General features: G+C 45.6%; 1 long non-coding RNA gene across 1 annotated transcript in view; it reads left to right on the plus strand.

The window, feature by feature from the left end:
• Nucleotides 1-6,293: 6,293 nt before the first annotated feature.
• The window catches only part of LOC146186466 (uncharacterized), a 483,156-nt gene continuing 471,126 nt past the window's right edge, over nucleotides 6,294-18,323 (plus strand). Inside the window, exon 1 of the long non-coding RNA XR_014707857.1 lies at nucleotides 6,294-6,645. This is a non-coding gene — a long non-coding RNA (uncharacterized LOC146186466). The remainder of the gene's footprint in view (nucleotides 6,646-18,323) is intronic.

Consider the following 18,323-nt stretch of genomic DNA (forward strand, 5'->3'; position numbering starts at 1 on the left):
TAAGGCGACTACGTATATTTACTCTCATTTCATTAGTGCCTCAAGGTGAGGTTATGGAGGTTGTTTGGAACAAAAACTTTATTTCAACCTGGTGCACGATCCCTGTAAAGTTTTGAGCGCTCGTTTTGTTATTGTTTTCTTACAACGTGGCATTGCGCCAGAGATTAAAAACCTTTGCGATGGATTGGCTCTGCAAAAGCAGATATATATGCGCCTTCTTGCTCGAGCAAATAGCTCATGCATATTGGTCGCTATTGCAAGGAATATACCATGATATACGTAACGGAGTCATCAACTCACCTTCATACCAGTACTTTCAGAGGATCCGAGACAGTGCGAATAATTTTTTTATAAACCCTGTCCAGGATAAATGTTTGTCCGAATTTTGTTTTTAGCACGAGTGAACGTCGTAGCCTGGCGATGAGGAAAAAAAAAAAACAGGTCTTATGTTGCGTGTGCTTGTCGCTGCAAGATTGTGTCTCGCGATGTGATGTTGATGCGACGTAAATGTGAGACGAACGGAAAGAGCGTAGGTAACGCGTCTGTAGTTGGTTGCAGCATCAAAAAGTCAACTTTTTTTTTCATCTCTCTGGGAAAGTTTCCGAAAAACAAGAACTGTTTTCTCTTTACAACAAGAACTGCGAACAAGTTCACTAATTTGGATTGAGTAACTCTCGTTAGCTCAGCATGACGGTGGGATTTATAGAGTCACAAAATTTATGGAGATTTTATGCTTACATGACATTACAGACAGATTATTGGCTCACAATTGTTACTGTCATAATCTGTTTTAACGCAAGAATCAATCCTATTCATTGCTGTGGCTATCGTTGACGTAAGCGCAAGAACATAACGGTGCCATTTATTATAGCTTCGTACAACAATAACTGCACGAATACTTTGTGGCTGCTTTCTGGACGCCTGCGCTCTTTACAAGACAGAGCGTGGCACAGAATCTGTGGATTCGACTTCATGTCCGCAACGTATACTTTGTCGTTTACAAAGGGCGCACTCTGTGAGATAGCACGTTATGCCTTTATGCGTACTTTTTCCCTTTCGATAGGCTCTGTGAACATTAGTTATACGTAAGATATACCAAATATTTTCTTCAGAGTACACGCTTTTATTTTCCAGGGGCTCGCATACGGTAGTCCTATTGCTATAGGTGTATTCATTATGCCTCATATACGTATAGAACATGGTCTGAAAGCCCATCTACACAAAGAAGAAATATTTATTGACCGCAAAATGATCGATCACACCAGCCTGTTTCCATCTGCGAACATGGCTGACTAATACGTTTTACCGAAATATACGTAACAGCCGTGGCTTTCAAGAGAATCGTCTCTTTATTGTTACACTTCGCACCTCGAGACGCGATTGTATGTGCAATATGAGCCGTTAGGCTTCCTGTTCCTCTTTTTTTTTTTTCGTTTGTCCGTGAATATATGACAGTGCAGTGCTTAGGTGTTTTTTTTTTTGTTTTTTTTTTTCTTTGCTTTTTAAAAACGCGTGCAACTGTGCTTTTCAGGCAAGGCGCACAGTTTGGAAGGTGGCTGAACATATATCTAACAAGAAAAGCCAAAATATGATAAATGCGCACAAGGTTCAGTTGATTGCAACACCACCAGAAAGAATAGAAAAAGAAATCAGCACTTCGTTCTTTTTCTTTTCATCTTTCTAAAAATTTTGTTGCGGATGACCATCGAAAGCTTGAAAATTTTGAGGCTCATGAATATTTGACAAGAAAAAAAAATCCCTGTCCGCTCACAAATACATTTTTTTTATATATATACATATCCTACATTTTTCGATATTCTTTACTATCAATCTCTATCACCAGCTCCCACCGACAGGACATTTTCAGTGGTATAAGTTGTGAAAATTGCCAACGCATGGTAGTTTCCATCGGAGGTCGAAGCGTAAGAACGCACTGCACAGCCAGATACCACAATATCTGGCCTTCCATTTCTTTATTTTGTTTTCTCTCTGGGCATCTCATAGCCCGGTGAATTCGTGCATATATAACTTTGCACGCTACAGCGGTTTAGTTTGCTGGAGTAGCACGTTTTTGTTCAATGCGGAAAGGAAAAAAGTAAAGTAAAACTTCAATCACCGGTTACAGTAGCACGTTTTTGTTCAATACGGAAAGGAAAAAAAGTAAAGTAAAACTTCAATCACCGGTTACAGTAACCAGCCACCCAAACTGCACAACGCTTTTTTCTTCCTTTCATCGGGCGTACGTCAGGGCCCTTCTCTTATTTTCGTTTTCCCGCGAAAAAGCCACCTTCCCGCTTTTTCGGGAACTCGTTAGAAGAAACGCGCAAGCGAGTCTGGGCTACAGTCAAGCGCCGCGGGGATGGGTTGGTGGGCGCCACGTCGCGAGAACCGGAGAGTAGACGGCGGCGCCCCGCCGAGACAGAGAACGCACCCCGCCGTGAAGCTTGCGTGTAGGCGCACACAACACCTTTGTGCACCTCCAACGCCGCACCCCCCACCAAGCTGCAGCTCGGCCATCCTCTTGCGCACCCCTTGTATTGCATGCATACACCCCGTTGCACAACTAATACTGTACAACAGCAAAAAAAAAAAAAGAAACGAACGAGCACCGCAACCACCTTGGCCCGGGTCTGGCCTCGTCGTGAACATGCACGAAGTCGCACGCCGAGCGGGTAGGGTCGTCCGACGGCTGCCATTTCGCCTGGCTCAGCAGCTGCCCGAGAGCTTGCGTCCTTCTCTGCTGGGCGCCGAAGAACACGCAACACACCTCACTCGCTGACAGCAAGCCTGCTCTGCTGGTGACGGGGGAAGCGATTGTGTGTTCGTTCGCCCTGAGGCCTTGCTACGTGCAGCAGGGTGGTCAGAATCTCCGCCGTACAGAAACTGACTCGAACCTTCTACTGCTTCTACACTACCCTACAATGCTGCTCTCTTCTAAACCGCGGACGATGATGATGATGACCGATTTCCTTACTGCTGCTTCACCGTATAAAACGCGTACATGTTTGATCCGCCTGCTGTGTATACGGAAGACGCAAGCGGTGTGTATACTTTCTAAACACGTTCGCAGTTTGACGGACGCCGCCACATGACCGACGCAATCTTGGACGAGATGATGATGACGAATGGTGAAGATGCCTCAACGGCGACACGCGTCGTTCGTCGATCGGTCTTTTGCGAAGCGCAGCACCGTCGACGACGAGGGAAACGAGAGACGCTGTGGAGACCGACTATTTTTTTTCCCCCCATTGTTGCAGCTCGTCCCGCCTCTCATGCATCTCCGACGCGCAAACTCCTTCTTCTGGTCCAGAGTCATCGTGAGACGTGCGACATGGGAAAACAGCTGAACACCAACGTGCGAAAAAAAAAAAAAAAAGAAACAACTTCAACGAGTCAAACTCCAGCGGCGTCACAAGATGCATCCGTCTCGAAAGGCTGCTAGTTATGTTACAGCGTATATACAAATCTGCATCGTTGTTGTGGTGTCGCTTTCTCCCGAGAACAACGTATATATGTGCGTGGACAGCGTGTGGTGAAGACTGTCTTGGACAGCGCTGGACTGACTATGAACGACGCCTGTGCTGCCTTCGGGCTCCTGGACGTTGTTCGTTTTTGAGTGTGCTTGCACTCGAGTGACTCGTCTGTGTGTACTGCGTCGCGCGTGCTCCGCCGCTCGCCGTGACCGGAACCGCCACGCGCGTGTGTTGGTGCGAGGCGTGAGTGTGTGTTCACGGTCGTTCTTGTCTCTCTCGGTGTCTCTTCTCGCGATATGTGCGTGCGTGTGTGCGCGTGTGTGTCCACACCCCCCCGAAGCGAGGCATGCAGCAGTGCTCACAGTCTTTCTGCTCTCGGCCACCGCTCGCAAGTATGTGTCCTCCTTTCGTCGAGCCGTGCGTGTGTGTTCCCGTGAAGGAGCTGTGTCGCGAAACGCATCATGTTTTTGATGATGTGACGCGTTGAATGCGCAAAACTGTGTCTGTATTATGATCTTTTATTATTTTTTTTTCTTGTGGTGATGAGAGGGGACTGTTGGTTGTAAAAGTAATGTCTATATGGTTGTGTCAATGAAAAAATATGCTGTGACCCTTATACTTATATTTTTTTTTCTTGAGTGTACGGCTGTATTATTATTTCTTTCTTTTTGGTTTGAGAGAAAGCTTAGTAGTCGCATAGGCTTGTTCTTGTATTGCTTCACATTGCGATCATCGTATCCATTAACTCCTGTATTTAATTTCAGACGCGGGTAAATACACTTGAGAATACTCATGACACCTTGGTCAGTTGTCACTTTAGCCGATGAGCTCCAGTTACCAACCCCCATCTGAACAGACACTATTTCTCCACGATTACTGCCCTGCTCTGGCCTCCTTTCTTCGATGAGCGATAATCATTGACTGAACATGGTAACAACCTATCCGAGCAGGTTTCGAGATAACAGCTTTGTGATGAATTTAGTTGTGCTGGGTTCACTTACGCTTTGCGAGTAAAGAAAGAACAATGGAGAATCAACATTAAGGCAGCTTGTTTTTGTATAAGGTCATTTTTTTTTTCTTAATTTCGTTGCTGTTGTGGACAATGGGTTGTTAGAGCGCTGAAAATCCCAGAGTAGTCATGATTACGTTCAGTACTGTCCACTGGCGATTTTTTGTTGTATGCGGTCCTTCAGGCATCTTCGCTTTACTCGTCAGTCGTGTGATGAAAGTCTGCAAAAGTAAAAAGAAAAAAAAGGTCAACAATTAGTTTATTGTATTTGAAGCATTTTGGGATTCCTTTGAAGCAGTATTTCTGCTAGGCACTCTCGTGATATGTTGTGAAGACGTTAGCGCATAAACATGGACGAAGAGATGAGACACACAAGGTGATCGACTATCGCCATGTGCGTTTGTTCATCTGTGTTTCGCGCTAATTTCATGTACTCGACGCCAACTATCCCGTGATCTTCCTCCTCTACTGCCACTAGTAAAATTCAGCGCGTGCTTTGTTCAAAATTGGATCTTAAAAGTCGGAGGTGATAAACAAATGGCTTTCCTAACACTCTGTTCACAGCTCTACGCATGCGAAAAGAAAGACGCATCATAACTCTCGGAAGAGGTCAATGATTTTGTTGTTTATAGTTTAATAACGTGTATAAGAGTGATCCACTGCTAAAGCTTCTGTTGTCACTGGAAGTTTTCTTTCATTCAGTGCCGACGAGGTAGAAAGTCGTGGCCCGATGGTTTAATGCATTCCGTTTCAGCATCACAATACTGCTTTCTTGACAATTCATTGGTCGTTTGCCTTTTGATTAGTCCATTTTTTTTTTGTTCTTATGTCTCGTAAAGCGATATTGTTGTTACCACATTGTACATTGTAAACCGAGATTATTCGCAGTCATGTCGCTCAAGTAAAATTTGTGTACAGATCTCATGCAAAAGACTTTGTCGTGTTGTTTTTTTATAGCATAATTAACACTGACACTGAATACAAGTAAATATTTATAACTGCACGAACAAAGGGGGCTGCAATTATAGACGCAATTAGCACGTTTGCAAAAAAAAAAAAAAAAAGAACAACACACAGAGCAGTACGGCCAAACGTCAAGCATTATATGTGCAGAGATAAAAAAATTAGTTTACTGCTGTGGGTGGTATAGACCATTTCCTTATTTTTTTTGTGTGTGTGTGTGTATATCTTACATACGGCGTCAGCAACATTCACTTGATCGAACGTGTTAGTGGCGCTTCCATTAGACGCTTACATAAAACTAAAAAAAAAAAAGAAAGATGTGTTTTAAAAGCCGCGAATTGTTTTGAGCCAGCAGCTAATAGTTTTCACTGCTTCTGAAATGATTTTTGCCCTTTTTTAAAGCGCTGAAATTAGAAATACTTGTTTTCAGGCACTTCCAGATTCGTATTAATGCGTGCATCTCTCGTCTTTTGGGCGCATGTATACTAACAGTGAGGTTGATCGTGCACGACGCAAGGATCATAAATGCGAAGGCGAACGCCACCGATGTTTGATTATCAGAAGTGCAAACACTAATTGCAAACGCGCGCAAATAACTATCACTCGATCTATTCCTCTTCTGATTTCACATTTGATAAAATTTCCTCCTTTGCCTCAGGTATGCTGTCTGCTTGCTTACGACGCCTTCTCTAAACATATTTCAAAACAATCAGACGTGAGAATATTTTCCTCGAAGTTTCTAGCACTTGAACGCTTAAAAGCTGAGCAGAGCGCGCCCGCTCGAAAAATTTCCTAAAAGGAGCAGCGGCGGCGCGTATCCAGACCCAGCCGCGAGCCGAAACGTCCCGGCGGCCTAGCCTTCCGTTGCGCTTCGGGGGCTGTGCTCGCATTATCCGAAGACGCGCCGCTTTTTCCCGCACAGTTTGCGTCATCCGAGAGTCGAATCATCGTCACCGACAAATCTGATTACTGCATCATCACTGAACACGAGCGTTCGCCGATGAAAGTGGGCTTTTCGAATGCCTCGCCGCAACCAGCGCTCAGCGATCGTCCGAGAGAGCTAGCGGCGAGCCGGCAGACATCGACGGAAGCGTCGGGAAGCCGCCATGTTGGGAGCGCCGGCGGCGTCCGCTCCCCGTCTACGGAGGGACGCTCGTCGCTTCGTCGCTGCACGATGGACGCTTGGAAGTCGCTTCAACGGTAAGTGCTGCATGTGGATATCTGCGGACGTCGTGACAGGTCACTCGCACTAGTATGACAAAAGGCGATGTTTCAACGCGGATCTCCGGTATTTCCATTCGGAACATAATGGGCACAGACGAGAGTGGAACAATAATACGGCTTTCACACTGCGCTGATGCTTGGTTTTCGAGCTGGTTGTATTTGAAACATTCGCTGTTACGGGTTCGTGCTTCCATTCTAGAGTTTTGGTGATACGGGGCCATATCAGTGCTCCCGTTTTGGTATTAAATGTATGTCACTCAATGTTCACAGTTATCACGCGTCAGTATAAGCGGAGTGACGGTCGTATAATTTCGATAATGACTTGAAGTTGCTACATGTGGCGAGTGATGACAGTTCGGAGGTGACGTGGAATTGCATTTAAAAGATGATTTGTCTGTTAAAATGTAGTAAAGCAATACAAGAGTTTTTTTCTTGTTTTTCTACATGAATGGATGACCAAACTGACGACTAACAACCAGTCAGCTCTATAATTGTAGAAAATATCTAATTTCTTTACAATTCAACCAGAACTGATTTTTTTTTTTGTTAGTAACACTCGTCACACTTTTTCTTTCATATAAACTGATGCAAGTGAATATTATATCCCTACATATTTATCTGGTATAATATAGAATAAAGAAATAGCTAGAACAAATTCAACTTTCAAAACACCATTTATATTATTTTCAGATATATGCTGAGGTTTCGTTAAAATAGATTTAGTCTTTTTTCCTATATACCTGTCACTGATATGCAGCGAATATTTGTGCCAGTGTTAATATTTCAAGTGGACACGCCAAAACGAATTTTTATTGTCTGTACTTGCTGAAACGGATTTCTATCAATAGTAAAGATTTACACTCAAGTTTTTTTCTTCAGCAATTTCTCCACACTTCGCTTCGCGTAGCGTGCGAATAAATTTTACTAGCGCCGAAAGCATCTCTATCTGTGAAAGATAAGTTTTGTATTGTTGCTATTATAACCATGGACATGCTCTATTAAAACGCCAAATTTTAAAGGTGTTTCAGAATATGTTCATGAACGTGCCGAATGAAGTTTACACAAGTACCTTTGTACCGCAAAGCATGGTAGCAATGCGCTATTGCAAACATAAGCGCACACCATTCAGTGCAGCGCGTTTCCTTTTCTGCATTGCCGCTATTCTCCCATGCACGTGTAAAATAATTATTTTGCCCTCTATATCCATCGTTCATTGTAATCTATGCACTCCTTCAGAAGTGCTTTGTGTCAAGGAGACTGATCATATGAACTGGCCGAGCAGCTACTAATTATGACAACTTCTCTCATGCATCACCATTTCCGCCACATTTTAGATTTGATGTAAGTTGAAACGGGCCTATATGATTGCCATTTCTATAACTGTGCTAATTATAGCCCTTGCGAATGGATTCTCACGACAACGTTGGCTATGCATGGACGAAACTTGCCTTTGTTGAGTTTATAACAAGCCAAACGCATCTGTTTGTATTCGAACCATGCTTCGGTTATTGCCAGGCGACGCTAAATATTTCCCAAAGGAGTGTACACTTGCACAGTTCACGAGGGGCTTTGTTTAGACGACGCACGAGCAGTGTCGCATTTAGCACGTGCATGCAGTCTATACAGTATTGTACCAACATTTCCAGTGCGGGGTGTTCCCAGCAAATTTTACACAATTCACAATTCTTCTGGACACGTCGTTAGAGAAAGAATGCTATAGCAGATGACGAACCAGGGAGAGGAGGACACACATATGCGCATATGTGTGTGTCCTCCTCTTCTTGGTCCGTCGTCTGCTATAGCGTTCTTTCTCTGACAATGAATAACTCACCCAGCAACATACCCTGTTCAAGTTCATTTCTGGACACGTGTTACATAGTGCTTTGGCTCAAGACGCTTCGGTGGGCAAGCACTCCCTCGCCTAAACGCAGTATGGAGAACTGCATGGAAACGGCGCCTTTGGGTCAGAGATATCGCTTCGTCAGCATCACCGTCATCCTGCAGCTCAAAAATGGTAAAGTCATTTCGTGCGCCAAGGAGTGTTCGTCTGAAAGCGTCTATCGCATCTCCCTTGGGCTTGGTACGCTATAGGCAGCAAACGGGATGACTAAGCTGGCGCGCTTCTTGGCGCATATATATGCCACTGCTCCGATCAGGCGCTCACCAACTTTCTTTCTTTCTTTCTTTCTTTCTTTCTTTCTTTCTTTCTTTCTTTCTTTCTTTCTTTCTTTCTTTCTTTCTTTCTTTCTTTCAGAAGTTCGGCATTGCAGGCTGCCGGAGCGTTGTTTTGGGTAGCAAGTCATGATGAACACCCTTGCAGGAATATTCCCACACGATCACCTCTGCTGGCAGGAATGATCGCAGCGATGCAGAAAATATACCGCTGCCAGGGATACATGTTTGAGACCGTTCGTGAGTCCCGCGCACTTCTGTCCCTGGAAATGGCATTTCACTGTCATAACGAAATCGTGGTGTTTTGAATGTGTATGCGGCCATCTGTTGGCGTATGCACTGAACTAACTCATAATCACATAAACATTTCTAAGGATGACATTGTCTCAAGTTTTGGGCGATGGTCGTTGTGCCGCTGTATAGTGTACCTGGTGAACTTTTTTTTGCGGTTTGCAGATTCGTATTTTATTTGATTCTTGTTAGCCTTGTTACAAACTCAAGAAAAGGCATATTTCGCCCGTGCATGGCCGACGTTGAAGTGAGTATTATTTCATAAGGCAGTAATTAACTTGGTGCGGTCCACAGATGGCTTGTAGATGAGCGGAATACTGTGCACGTTATAGAGAATAATGATTAGATGATTATTTAACCAAAAAATAACAAACGAACGTTTTCCGCTTGAATTAAGGTGTTCGGTGTTCCTGTCGTCCTGTCTTCCCGCGCTAAGCATCCAGCAAAATTCCATGCACCAAATAGCCTGCAAGAATGTTCTGGCGAATTTAAGGGGTGTATAGAAAAACATTGAAGGCCTCCGACATAAAAAATAAGTCCCGTTGTAAATATTCTTAATTGTTCTTGTGCCTGAAAATATCGAAAGCCATAATTGACAAGTTTGAGAGCTCGTTGAGTCGGCTTTCACGCATTGCACATTATGAAATGGAATCGCAGAGTGCGATACTGTCACAAGAGTCGTAATACTTTCTTCCACTTCATCCACTAAGCAAACGGCGTCTGTATTGACACTTAAAAAGATATAAGCCACGCCATTTTATAACAGTGCAATGCTCGAAAGCCAACTCAACGAGCTTACAAGTCATGTGGTATATTAAAAAATAATTAAAACGGAAGAAATAGCCTTCAAGTGAGTATTTTGACGCTCGATACTTCGAGCCACATTAGCGCTTAAGAAAAGTTGTAAAGGGAACCTATATTTAATGTTGACAGCCGTCATCATATATATATATATATATATATATATATATATATATATATATATATATATATATATAATCAAATTAAAAAATAAAAGTTGATTAGTTATAGTTTTGGGTCAAAAATTCAGTAATCATCTACCCATCGAGCTCTCTAACGTACATAATGCCTGCCTTGCTCTATAACCCACCTGCACATATCGCACCAAGATCTCTCTCAGTGTTCTTGTTCTTTCTTTCTTTATCTTTTTTTTTTAAATACACGTTTCTAAGCAGTGAGACAAATCAGCCAGTGCACAGTGTAATGATTAAAACTGTTCGTGCGTGCAGACCCAACAAGTGCAGGTTGTTGCGTTATGGTCATCAAGCAATTTGTTAGCTTTCCAGCGTACCAGCATACTATATACGGACCATTGATATGGACGTCGACTGATACCCAATTTTTCCCTGCTTTCCCACCTTATGTTCGCAAATAAAACTTCACGAGGCTTTCTGTGCACGTAACATCGTCATCTCCCCCCGTTAAGAACGCCCCTTTTCACTCATAGTTAAGTTTTTTTTTTTTTATTTATTGTCCCTTTTGCGACATGCTCCAAGAAATGTTACCGATGCATGGGTATTAAATATGTGCGCTGCTGCTTGGCCGCACTCTCAACTATATATATATATATATATATATATATATATATATATATATATATAGTTTAACAAAACTTGAAGTTGGGCTAGATGGTGCATTGTAAATTGACTGAAGATGAAGCGCACGGGAAGACGCACACAAGAGAAGAAGACACATATATATATAGGTAGTCACGCAACGACTGATGAGGTGTGCTACATTTGCTGCCGACAGTCCAATAATGAACAGAACAAAAATATGTCATCTTTATATATCAGTAGTAGTAGGCGAATATGTCTACTTAGGACAGGTAGTAACCGCAGATCCGGACCATGAAAAGGAAATAAGAAGAATAAGATTGGGATGGAGCGCATTTGGGAAGCACTCACAGATTATGACTAGCAGCTTACCGGTATCTAAAAAGGAAAGTATATAACACTTGCATCTTACCTGTACTCACCTATGGCGCTGAAACGTGGAGGCTAACCAAGAGAGTTCTACTTAAGTTGAGGACAACCTAGAGGGGTATGGAACGAAAAAGGGTAGGGGTAACATTAAGAGATAGGAAGCGTGCAGCGCACATATTTAATACTCATGCATCGGTAACATTTCCTGGAGCATGGCAATATATATATATATATATATATATATAGTGCCTTGCATTTCCTTCAGGAAATTAGCGCAGAAGCTAGCTTCATGAAAACGCACTTGCTTCATGCCGTATTTTCTTGGAATCACTCAGTGTGGCTGGAAATGCACGTATTAAGACGCTAAGGCCGATTTCTTATCGATATATTCGTGACGTCTTTATCGCTTGCACGCTCGGTTTTCGTTACTCGTGTCCTTTTTGTAACCTATACGTTGTCCCTGTCGTCACGTACCGAAAATTTAAATGTTCAATTACTTCGGGCCGTTCGTTTGAATCAATTGAATAGTGAATTAATTTAGGATTAAATAGACATATTATTCATGCCAGCCCATGCACTAAATCTCTTTAGTATTGTTGACTTCTGCGACGCAGAATCAGAAAACAGAAAAAAAAAAAAAACAACTGTATTACCTATACTAAACCCAAACCAAATTTAAAGCATGTTCCTGAATTCTGTGGCCGTACAAGACAGTTGTGTTTAAAGTTTGCGAGAGATGGGCGTTCATATCGCACTTTCCCGCATAAGACGAGAAGCTTTTTCATACACAGCGGAACAGCGCATAATATATTAAAACGATTCTCCAGTTCGGCAACGCGGGTTGCAAGCAGTAGTATACAACCTCTGAGATAAAATTTGAATTGACTGTAAGGATGGTCAAAAGTTATGCTGTAATATCATTGTATCCCACTGCCTGCACAATCAGAAGCATGCACAAAGGTAAGCGTGGCAAAGCGACGTAAATGGTACTGCGATGATTCCGTCTTATCATTTGGGGGGCGGTGCCGTTTCACAATGTTGGCTGATTTGCGCTCACTGGAGGCTGGGTGGAGGGTGGCTCGTAGCGATGCTTATGCAGCCCCGCAGAGAATGTAAGTGCGTGAGAAGCCCTCGCAGATTTGGACCACACGGAAGAGGGGGCCCAGATTTCGGTTGCACGAGAGAGTCGTCGTTTTAGGGTCGTAAACGTCGCGCCGCCCGTGCCTGTCCACACAACACGGCTGCGCTCTCCAGTTCAACGGCGGCTCTCCCCTCTACGTCGTAAAAGTTTAGGACGTCGTTGCGGCCTGGCGCTAAGTGCCTTGTTCACCCCGGTTCATCCCCTTTTCCCCCTCTTCGCTCACTGTGCGGCCGATATTCGCGATCGTTGCGGCGATTCACGGAGGCTTTTCACCCTTGGCACAGTTCTTCCAGCAGCCTTTGCGCTGAGCTGTTTGCAAATTGTTTACGTGCGCGAGGCCGTCGCTTGTCTCACTTGTCGCGCGTGCTTGTGCGCTCAAGATGTCTATTTAATGAACATCGGCTGTTTAGCAATGGCGTTTTATTCTAGCTCGCTAAAATGAAAGTTGGGGGCTAGTAAAGTCTCATATATCGAAGATCCTGGGGTCACGGAAATTTTACGAGAAACGGAAAGGAATGGATATAAGATGGACGATATAACAGCATCGCGAAGAATGTCCTTGCAGTTTAACAATTGAAATGCAGATTACTCTATTCTGACCTGTTGAAGAAAACCAACTACTGCCTCTGTTATACGTTGCCTGTCATTTACATATCATTTGTCAATCGTCCATCTTGCAAATTACCATTTGCATTGATGTCTGGCGTTGAGAACTCTGTTTTCTTTGCTGATTGCTGTAATAATCAAAACACCAGCGTTCTTCTGTCCTGCTAAGCGGTCATCTCGTATTTAAGTTTCAAAACTAGTAGATATGCGTAACAGACTATTGGGCCGCGAAGGGTGCACTGAGAGACATTAATTAATTTGAGCACAGAAATGTTTCAGACCCTAGGAAAAGAAATTGGCAAGTAAAAGTACAAGGAGAGCGTTGATTGAAATGTTTGCTCCGACAAGCATGTGCACAGGGCAAGCACACTGACTGCTGCCACGTTCTTTCCTACTTTTTCCTGCTTTAATAAAACAATCAGATCAGCTGCTTTACTTCGTCAGTGCTAACGTTCTCGCTCGATATCAGCGACGCTTCATTATCTCGGTAGCGCCGACCATAGGCAGCCTTCCTCGCATCCGCAGTTCTTCTCGTCGACTTTTAACCCTTATCAATGCCATATCGACAAGCCCATTCCTCCCCTTATGATGCGCCCTTAAGACTTCAAAGCAAAAACGCAGCCCAACTAGACCGGAATGAAATGTAGCTTTTGCATCGGCAGGTCGATAAAGGAACCCGGGCGGCGTCCCCTTTGCGCGGGAGCCGAACCGTCCTCGAGTTGGCACGTAAATGCGCCGTCCAAGAGCGAGCGCCCACTGGCGTCGCTTATCTCTTGCGTTCACTTTGAAACTGCAGGCTCCTTCGGCGAGCAGCGCAGCGAGAGACAAAAACGCGCGCAAGGCAAAGAAACAGAATATCGAGCCATGGATGACCTACGACCGGCGCACGCCGGGGCCACTTATCACTCGCCACCGCTCTTCGACCGAGCGAGCCTCCGAACAACTACTTCTAACACCGTGCTCCGAACCGACGGAACTGCCGCCGCTGCTGCCGCCGCCGCTGCTGCTGCTGCTGCTGCTGCTGAGATCCGACGCGTATTCGCACAGACAAACGTTCGCGCACATACGCGCCGTGCGCTCAAAAGTGGTACTGTTTTTTTTTTGTTTGTTTGTTTGTTTGTTTGTTTAAGATTTCTCCGTCCGCCACAGCCGCCAAAGATCGCCGACTCCACCTTAGCCATGGCACCACTGCGGAGCGCGGTCGTCGAAGAGTGCCATTTTTCTACCTCCTCGGGTTCGACCCTGTCGCCCGAGTGCGCGCGTGCAGTCGCGCTCGCTCCGCATTTCTGAAGCCACGCGGGGCTTGCAGCTGCTCCCGCCTCCGCTGCCTCATCTGGTCGCTTGTACTCTTCCTTTTCGCTCTTGCTTTTAGTTTTCTCGCCTTCTTCGCAATTTTGAAAGCGTCGAAGGCAAGGAAGAAAGTCAGAAATGAAGTATGACACTCAGCGAAGTGAAGGGCCTTGAAAACAACCAGCGGAATCGGCGTGCCTCTCTCGTAATATAAGGCTCGCAAGAATGTGGCTCGCGCAAGCGGCCGGTCTCCTCTTATCCTCGGAAGAAGACGACGCTGCGCGCCGCTGTTGGTGCCACAACGGGGGTGCCCGGCCGCGCTTCGGCGTATCCATGAACATACGCACAAACACGTGTGTAGTCGGCGGCAGAGAGCGCGATTTCCTGCCGGCATGCTGCTGCGCATGGTGTCGGTGGTGGTCTTTCATTCCATCTTGTCGGCCCTCGCTCTCCCTCTCTCCCCACGAGCGTCCAGATATTATAAATGCCGATGTCAGGCCCCGAGTAATGGATGGCGTGGCTGCGCCGCACTACACTGCGCGTCTTCGCTTGGCTGCTCGCTCATTGCGAGTTTCCACGCACATACTCACGCGCGCGCGCACACCACCGGGATTGCGCGTGGTCAATTTGCTCGCGTCCCATGGTGCTCTGATGCCATCGCCCTGTTTTGGCGAGGCTTTGTCGAGGCGGTGTTCGTTTCTCGGCCTTCTGGCGAGCGCTGCTGACTGTCCTCATGCGCGGAGTGCAGGACCTCCCCTGTGTGCGTGGAGGTGTGTGGCTGCCCGCCCTGCGGCTTCTTTTAATAACCATTGCTCGCGGTGCGTAGCCTTTTGTATGTGCAATTAGTTGTTAGTTGCCTAGAAAACTAGCATATAGTGAAACTTCTTTAACGATCCTTTAGCGAGTGATGCATAGCTTCCCTATAGGCTTGACATAGAGGTATGTGAGAACACCCACCCCCCAACCCCCCCGAACTTGCAGCTGGCAAAGCCGCTGGCCCTACCATAGTTCGCTGCCGTGGTCATCGGTGATTCCTGCCAACTACTTCGAAAAGCGCCGAGTACTCTATAGAATAAAGGATGGTTCGACGGCTGTAAGTTTACCGTGCTCATACATGCATGCGTGGGTATTAACACTTCGCAGTCCTTCTGGTGGTCAAGTTCTGCGTAGCTAATAACGGTTACCGCGTTTTGATCAAGTCGCAGTGATATATACAAGCATCGTCACGCTGCGGAAGACGAATGTTTCGGCGCAAGTTAAGGCGAACTTTATATATGAGTCGCCCAAATCGACTGGAAACTCTCGCTAAATAAGATCACGGTTCACTATTTATCCGAGGCTGGATTGGTTTTCTCTCGTCATTCCGTCGGGGCAAGCCTCGCGCATGTCTGAGAATCGCTCACTATTCTTGTATTTCCCCGAGACACTTCAGTCTGCGTCGTCCTCTCCCCCATTCCTCGCGGCCAAAGTTGATGGCGTCTTAGCGGGGAGACGAAGGCGGTCCCCCCGATTAATAGGAATTGCCTCGGCGAGCGAATACAAAGGCGGCACTTCGAAATTGGATGGCTCGAATGATCGGCACTGATTGTGGTTCTGCATTAGCTTGATTGCGTCGTCCGTCGCCGCCGGAGTGACTTTCCCCGCCCCGCACTGCGCGAGTCCGTACTGGGAAGGGGGGAGGGGGATGTACTGCACCAAGTGGGTGCTGCCCACCCACGTGACTTATGCGCACATTGAGTACGCGCCGTTCCAATCCGACTTCGCTTGTCTTCTTGTCTCACACCAGCAGCTCTTTATCGGTCCTTCTGCGTGTACTTGTTTTTCCTATACGGACGAGAGTATATTGGGCGGCCACCATTCTGCCTTTACTGTGGGTGTGAAAACACGTGTGTCCTGTATTATTAGGCGCTAGATTGAAACAGCTTTTTGGGCATGTTTTTGTTGTTAGAAACGGAACACTTTTACACACAAATGTACGCTGCGTGCTTCTTACATGTACACCGCGTACTGACGGTGTGAGCAGGGCACTATTTTTTTTTTCATTTTTTTTTTAATTGCCCGCTCTAACGTCTGTAACGCGTACCCTGTGTACATGGTTTGTTGATAAATTTAAATTTATGTACAGAAAGTACAGGCGCATATATTTTTTCTGCTATATTATTTCTTTAAGCGATAGTTCAGCGTCTCTATTTCGCCCACTTCTATGAACGAGCTGTATTTTGTGTGTGTGTGTGTGTGTGTGTGTGTGTGTGTGTGTGTGTGTGTGTGTGTGTGTGTGTGTGTGTGTGTGTGTGTGTGTGTGTGTGTGTGTGTGTGTGTGTGTGTGTGTGTGTGTGTGTGTGTGTGTGTGTGTGTGTGTGTGTGTGTGTGTGTGTGTGTGTGTGTGAATGCGCGCGCGCGTGTGTGTGTGCGTGCGTGCGTGCCTTCTGATTAACTGTGGGTAGTTTGCAGTGCATATGACTGAGGCCTGACGACTCTGAAATTTAACGCGAGCATTGTGTACTGTTTGTGTTCTTGCGGTGAACTCTGAGCCGAGAAACCACGGAGGCGGAAGTTTCTGCGCCGGTGAACGCCGTGAACATCCGCCAGAGGCCAGACGCGATTTATGAGGTCAAAAAAGAAGTTACTCTTGCCCAACAGTTGCGTAAACGACCCGTTGTTTCGCGGGGGAAGTATCCGGCGTACACTGTATTTGTGCGTGTATAGGTATAGCACTTATGCGCTTGCGAAATTTTCTATGGGACGACGGATATCATGCCCTTTGACCTGTCGGTGCTGCAACTTAAAGTTTTGTCTGTCTTTATTTTCCCTTGCTGCCTGCACTTGCTTTTCGAACCGAGCGCGCCGGTCCAACCTTTCACGTAGGCATTCGACGCCATTGGAGTAAAGCGAACAGGTTAACGACTGACCGTTGGGGGGTGGAATTGCTTGTTGTTTACCTCGAACTGAGAATTCCCTTTCCGTAACTTTTCTATAGTTCTTTATACCGACGTTATAAAATTATCAAATAACATATTCCGGACTTTTCAATGATAGTTGGCTCGTTACCATAAACTTCCGAGCAACTCTTGTGGAAAGGAAAAATCTAAATCTGAAGAGTTCCCTGAGTTTAAGAGAATGCATCCCCCAGCTTAATCTCATCCCGTGTTTCAAAGCCCTTCTTTAAGCCTTCCTTTGATTGGCGTACTTTGTCACCTATGTGATCGTTATTCAAATTGTGCAAATTTTCTCGTCACTGAGGATGACAGCTTTTATCGCTTCAGCATTCCATGCATCATGCCTTATGATAGCATGGCGTTTAGCCTATATAACAGCTACACCTCTATCTCATATGAAGAATGCTCAAGAAATATGTGGCTCCTCGGCATTAACGAATATTCGAGCCCTTCCATTCGGTTCCCGGTATGTCACCGTGAAAAAAATGCGTTTTTTGCTACAAATGCCAACGCCGTAATTATCGTCAATAGTTTTCCTTTCTTGTGCCAGTGGATTGCTACACGACACACTTCTCGCTCATTCCTTTCAAAAGAAACTTTGTGCTACTCACCTCTGCATCCCTTTTCCTTTTGAGAGAAAATGAGCTTCTGTCTGCAAGGAAGAACGGCACGTCCGTAGCGAACATATAACCCACATCGACGTATAATTGGCCTAGACAACCATGTTCACTTTGTATGTCGAGTCAAACTGCGAGTTAAACCTTCGAGCACTGTTTCTGCCCTTCGAGCCACCGTTTATTTCAGCCATCCCGACGACGCTCCCGTCTCATTACGGCGGCTTCCGCCAAGGTAAAAAGCTTGAATAATGAATGCACCGACTCTCCATTTCCGCTTTCTCCCGACCACCTTTCGCCATTTTTTTTTTTTTTTCTCGTTACGTTCTCCGTGTTTCATCAGCGTCGGAGGCAATCACCAGATACGTGTAAACTGCGAAGTGGCAAAAAAATGTACCGGAAAAGCTACACGACTTGAGATTCTTTTATTTTTGTCTTTCTCCCCCTCATTGATCGCTTCTGGCATCGGGAATGGAGGGGAGCGCAGGAAAGCGAATAGGCCGGAGTTCAAGCAGCGAAGAAACATGCTGGCAGGCCTCACCGAGCGAGCACCGCGAAGAAACTCGGCTCAATACTTTTGCTCACGCATCGGCTGGGGCCGCGTTCGCCATTACGGATCCCTGCTCGCCGGCTGCTCCAGGGCGCATGCGCTCCTCTT

Source organism: Amblyomma maculatum, chromosome 6 (genome assembly GCF_055883805.1).
Source record: "Amblyomma maculatum isolate TAMU_Amacu chromosome 6, ASM5588380v1, whole genome shotgun sequence".
Taxonomy (NCBI): Eukaryota; Metazoa; Arthropoda; class Arachnida; order Ixodida; family Ixodidae; genus Amblyomma; species Amblyomma maculatum.